Raw genomic sequence first — 6418 nt, forward strand, 5'->3', positions numbered from 1 at the left:
TGTTTTCTTGAGGACCAGCTTAGTACATGTCTTTAATCTTTGTATAATAGTCACTTAGTAGCATTTTAGTCAATTAGCTTATTATAAACAGTGCCAGAATATTTGATGGTCGCAGGGAAAAGCCCAGTTCTGTCTGATTTGGTGCCAGCATGCATTAGTTTAGATGTTTAGAAGTTATTGGAAAAAAGGGATAGGAACGTATTTGTGAAAAAGTTTGGGATGAAATAGTACCTACAACATTCAAATACCCCTGATGCATATACATAATCTGCTTTAAATAGCTGGTATGATAAACCACCCCTCACTTTCAGTGCCATTGTTCCCAAAGTATAGGATTATTGACCAGCCTTAAAAATGCAGAAGGTTTAGGTTTTGTTTCTAGTGTTTATCATTAAAAGCGTTTGTTTACTCAGTGCTTGTTTTTCTCTAGCTACTGTTTCCCCTGGAGAAAACTGCATGTGGTGATAAGTAAATTGACAAAATAGGGCATACAACACAATGAGAATAATAAAATCTTTAGAAAATATTCTCTGGGCTTTGAAAGAATATTGTATTTTCCTTTTAACCCTGTGATGTCAAGGATAGGTAATTCTACTAATGCAGGAAGACATTGTTCAGAAAATTGTCAGCCATAATGTGTCTCATTTTCCTCCATTTTGAGGCTAAAAAAATAGATTGGTTTTCATTTTACTCTCTAGTTTGTTTCCTATGTTTGTAGATATTTCCCTGTTGATATGCTTTAGTCTTCTAATGCAGTTCAGTTCACATTTCTATTAAATTTGGCCATTCACTGCCAATTTTCTCTGGCTTTATTCTGTTTAATTCCATATGTTTCATGTACTATGTAGTTTCAGTATCTACCAGTCAGAGATGTCATCAAATGTTGCATCTGCCAGTCAATCAAGCATCTTTACCTTTAGTTCCCAGATACTTAAGCAGGGAGTATCACTATTACATAAAGAATTAATTTAAATTGTTTTTAATGTTCTCATTTTGGTTTGCATTTATCCTTTTCCAAATCAAAATAACATAAGGATAAGTAGACAACAGTTAATTTTGCCTTTAAAGTTGTGAAAGAGGAATCAGGCAAGATAGCCTATTAAACATGTGAAGATGTAATTCTCTTTACAAGCATTCCAAAGACAGAATGAATGTGACAGAATGAATTATTTTCTCCGTTTAATGTACCTGTGTTCGAAATAGAGACCTTGAGAAGGAAAAGGAATATCAAAATAGTATTTTTGAGATGTGGTATATCACGTTCTCTAGTTAGGTACTGCATTAAGAATGCTTGCAAATTAGTCTTTGAATTGTAGATGAGGCGTGCTCCTTTGGTGTCAGAATTAGCTAAAGCATCAGAAGTCGTATCTGCTTCAAAAGAATTCAGTGACAAGCCTAAGTCTGGAACTATGCTGCCTCATTCACCTGCAAGTTCCTTTTAGTTATTTTTCAGAGTAAACTACATGCAAAGCAGATCAGCAATTGTCGCTAAATCTCCAAAGATTTCTTCTTTGAGAGCACTCTCATTCTGAGGTTTGGAAGTTGGAAAAAAGAAAAAGATAAAGGGAACACAGGAAAACCTGGTTCTTAAGTTCTTGTTTCCAACATGGAAAATCCTTCAAGCACTAAAGCAGAGCAAGCTAATTAGCTATGAAGCAGATTCTTGTTTTGAAACAGATTTGCACATCTTTCTGTAAATGTAAAAAGTAAATTTCAGATTAACATTAATTGTTTTACTTATCTCCATTTACAAGCAAAACCAGGAGTACTGAATTGAAGCAACTGCTCTGAAAAAAAAAAAGAAAATGTCTTGTACCCTCTGTTTTTGTTAAGAACCTAACTATTGCAATCCTGCTAAAGAGAAAATTCCAACCCATTCCTTCATTTTGCAGACAGTTGTCAGTCAGAGATTTCAAAGCCTGTTCTAGTACTCGGTTGAATATCACTGTTATTCACTTCTTGAAAACCTAGTAGAGCTGAAAGTGAGGTGTCGTGGTGTGAGCTAATGCAGGTTTTGAAAGTGGATGGCATTCTTATGTAGTGTTAACTGTTACCTTCTAGCTTAGCTGTCTCATATGCGGTTGGCATGATCTTTATTAATGAAGTCAAGTGATTTTAAATGGGGAAGGGGAAATTGCTGTAATCTTCCCGTGTGTCATTAGAGTTTTATTTAAGGCAGAAAACCAGAGCACTTAAGCAGGAAGTACCTCTCAAACGCATGTAACATCTGAGGTTTCAGACTTGGTTAGGTATTCAGAGTATTTCAATGTACAGTTCTTCATAAAAAAACTACCATGTCCATCAAAGACCCTCACCTTGTAGAGAACTTAGATCATTTAACGAAGACATTGCTTTACAATGATTTTTATTTGATCTGGTAGTCTATTATAAGAGTGCTATTCCTTTTTAACTCTTCAGTATATGCAGCAATTATAGGGTGCAGTTGGAAAAAGGTTCATTATAACAATGTACCTTTTCCTTATTAGCTGAAGCTTCTGAGGGCTATTACATCTTTTCATCTGGTCTGTTTTCAGTTGATGTAAATTGCACTTAAGCCAAATGCAGCCTAGAAATAATCAAATTGCTGTGGTGACTCAAATATGCTAGCTCAGACAGCCCTTCAGATCTGAAAGCATTGGATAGCCCACAGACTCTAGAAAAGAGATAAAATTCAAGGCAAAGGAAGGATCAGAATTACGTCGTATTAAGTACTAGTACCTATGTAGTGATTGTTTTTTTCCGTATTTGAGAAGTTTTTGTTGAATTCAAAATACTTCCTGTTTGACAGATGGTTGCATCTCACTTGCCGCAGAGGATGTTTTACACCAAAGCATGCATTCCCGCACAATTAAACACAAAATAACATAATAACATTCAAACCAAAATAATCTAGGGAAAGTTGATATAGATTTTCTCTTTTATTATATGCCTTGAAAACTGCTTCCTAGATGTTGTTTTTGACTGAGAAAAAAGTACTGATATTTTTAAAGACTAAGAAATAAAAATTGGAACTCAAAACATTCACATTCTCTATCTCCTTTAGTCAATGCACTATACCATTTTTTTTTCCCTGAAGAAAGAAGGGAAATGTCCCACTACTGTGTAATTTTTTGTGTTTGAGTTGAAGCTCATTGCTGAAATACTGTTTAAGGAAATCAGTGGATAGGTTCCTACACCTGCCTATAGCCAAAATCTGTACTTGCTAGCAAGCTGCGGCTGTGGTGTATGTGGGTTTTAATTTTGGGCTTCTTAAGCAGGGAAAGAAGTTTCAGAAGTGGAATGGTGGCAGATCGAGACATGAACTCAGATTTCATTCTGGTCTCAGGCTTCTGCCTAATCACCAAGTTGACAAAATTGATACTTGTCATGTTGTTTCGGTACATCTCAGCTGTCTGCAGGCATTGGTCTCTTGCTCTGCGTGAATCCCGAAACTTAATCTAAACTTGGAGGAGCTGTTATGAGTCTGTTGGACAAACTGAGAATCTGGAGTGTATTTATGGGGGAGAAAAGCAAGGGTACCATAGAGAGCTGTAGGAAGGAAATCCAAGGGAGTGAGAACAGATCTTGCTTGGAGCTTACAGGCAGAAGAGGGGAACAGACAGCAGATAGCCAGGTGGGACAGCAGGGTAGGTGACTCCCATCTCAGCTTTTTGAGGGTTTTCTTCATTACTGGCTGCAGTACAGATTGGATTTTCCATGGGAGAATCATTTTGGAGTGCTGAGTAGGTGTCCACCCTGTTTGGATTCGAGGTATCAGTGGTCCTGTAGGATAGACTGAGATTTTTTTTCTTTTTTTCCTTTTTCATTGATTTGTTCTTACAATCAAGATAAATTATTTAGTCAGAGTGCCCTGGCTGAGGAATATTCTGCCAACACAGATTTATATGCTCTTACATATGTGGATTTCATTATTTAAAAATTAACTCTACATGAACAGAGGAATTAATTTCAGTCTTTTTAATTTCCTTTGCTTCCATGTGATATTGGCAAAATTATTTTGTCCCCAGTTTTCATGGCCATGTAGTTGGCATAAATAAGGGTCCATGGAAAAAAAAGTGGACTGGTAAGTGGATCAAAGGATGCAGCAGGTTGTTATGGATACTTGGTAAGGATGATTTTTCATTCTTATTAATCTCTATGAAAATTCATACTGAATCCTCAGCAGTTGCACTGAAATAATACATGATGGGATGAAAGATTTCAATGTAAATTTCCAGGGACAGGCTGGATGCCATCAGACCCATGAGAAGGTTACTGTATTTGTCCAACATATTCTAGAGCAGTGCCCATACTGTTATGTTCAGTTATATTTTTTTACATGTAATGAAAATTAATGACGCTTTAATTATGGCAGTTCTCTGCACACCTAGCAATAAGACAACAATCGCTGCCTTCATGTAAGAGTGTGCTTAGGTTATGTCACCCACCGTTATTTGTCATGTCTCACAGAAACTGTGCTCTGTGTGTATTATATTTTTCACTCAGCTGTGAATGATCCTCTTTACTTTTGGCTGCTTCCCACGACCCTACTATTTTTCAGTCTTCTTCCATCTAGTGTGTTTGTTTCTGTCTCCTAGGTAGAGGCAAAGCTTTAAAATGTGAGAGTGACATTAATGAAAGAAAACTATAAAAATAGGAAAGGACATAACCGAAACCAAAAATTCTATAAAATGCTTATGAAATCATAGAAGGGCTTGGAAGTGTTTGGCTAGCGAAGTGGGGAATTCAACAGAATTATTCTCACAGTCCAGATGAAAGAATGATCTGTTTCATAAATTATTGACTTTATAGGTTAGCTTTCAAAGGTGTTGGACATTTCCATTTCCTGGAAGGTGGTGGGGCTGATCCAAAGCATACTGATGCTCATTGGAAAACTTCTATTTTGTCAGTTTTAAGTCAGGTTTTCAGTCTTACCTTTTTTGGAGGAAAAGTACCCCATTGCATTTAGTGATCAGCAGCATATCCCTAGAAGTTAGTAGCACATGTTCTTTAACACAAAATTTCTCTCTTCTCGCTGTTAAAAGTTTTGAGCCATGAAATGTGTAACTGCATTTTGTAAGCTTTTCAGTAAAAGAGAACATTTAAAAAAAACTTAGAAATTGTGTTTGTCCATTCATGTATGAAGAAAAAGCGGTTTTTTGAATTTGTATAGGTTGGAATAATAAGACTAAGGTATTCAGTTGAATAGGATAGTGCTGGTATATTTTAAGGAATCTAAGGGGTTTAGTCCATAATTATATGGTAAGAATTTGCCTCTCTACATGTGCGTGGTGATTTAACACTATTGATTTGTGTTGTTAATTTTGAATTTCTGACACTTGATGCTATTGAGAAAAAATGTATAGGCTGTGGATGAATCTGACAGGGACTGGTCCCCTGGATGCTTTATAACTTTTTAGTACTGATGTGAAAAAAATTACAAATCTTGCTCTACGTGCTGTACACATTTCTGGCTTTCCTAAATGTCTTATCTCTGTGTTTTCTAGTAGTAGTAATTATGTAATCTATCGTGAGTCTTCTCTGATATCCCTGTTGCTAACCAGCTATCTCTTCTAATAGACATCCTGTTAGTTTTATTTTGATTTCTGTCATTGCTTATGCCTCTCAGACATGGATTAGGACTAGAACAGAAACTGCCCAAACCATTCCAGACTGGACTGGGATAGCTTAGTCTCCTTTTTTAATAACACATGGTGTACTCGTCTTTGTCAAATTCTTTCAGTAGGTCATTAATTCATTTTGGCTACTTTTGAAATTTAGGACTAATTATCATGGGTTTGACACAAAACACCATACTGTCAGCATTTTACCACTCAATACCCATGTTTTGGAGAACTAGATATTGGAAAGCATTTTCACCAAGTACAGATAGTTAATCTAATTTTTTTTTTTTCCCAAGTTGTATATTCCATAATGGTATCAACAAGTTGAAAGGAAGAAACAACTCTTCAGAGTGCCGAAGACTCTTCAAGTGCTCAAATTGTCTTCCAATTATATTTTACATTGAATTTTTTTTTTTTTATTCCTTCCAAGAACAGCACTCTTTTGTCTTTGTCTTAAATTACTTGCTTAAATTATTGTGAAGCCAGTTGAGGATTAACTCTGTTTAGACCTATGGAATACTCCTCAATAAAACATTTCTTTTAATCTAAAATGAAATATTCTCTCTCCACTTTTTGAAGTGCTCTGTATCTGCTCCAGCTAGATGAAGAGAATGGAAAGGCTTTAATTAAATACCTGTGGTATTTGAATCAGACCTGTAGAAGGGCGATGCAAAGCCACAATTTGGGTTTCTCCATAGTGCTGTCTTACTGTTTGAATTTTATGTGCTGTTCTCCTACCGTGTAAGATACTTGTCTTGATTCTTTCTGTGTGTTTTCTGAAACACAAAGCTCCACTGGCAAAAATGCTTGGCCTT

General features: G+C 36.0%; 1 protein-coding gene across 1 annotated transcript in view; it reads left to right on the plus strand.

Annotated features, from left to right (window-relative positions):
- OTUD7A (OTU deubiquitinase 7A) overlaps positions 1-6418 on the plus strand; it is a 57824-nt gene that overhangs the window by 38266 nt on the left and 13140 nt on the right. The gene's annotated exons all lie outside the window — the stretch shown is intronic.

This window comes from Egretta garzetta, unplaced genomic scaffold (genome assembly GCF_000687185.1).
Source record: "Egretta garzetta isolate BGI_Z169 unplaced genomic scaffold, ASM68718v1 scaffold287, whole genome shotgun sequence".
Lineage (NCBI taxonomy): Eukaryota > Metazoa > Chordata > Aves > Pelecaniformes > Ardeidae > Egretta > Egretta garzetta.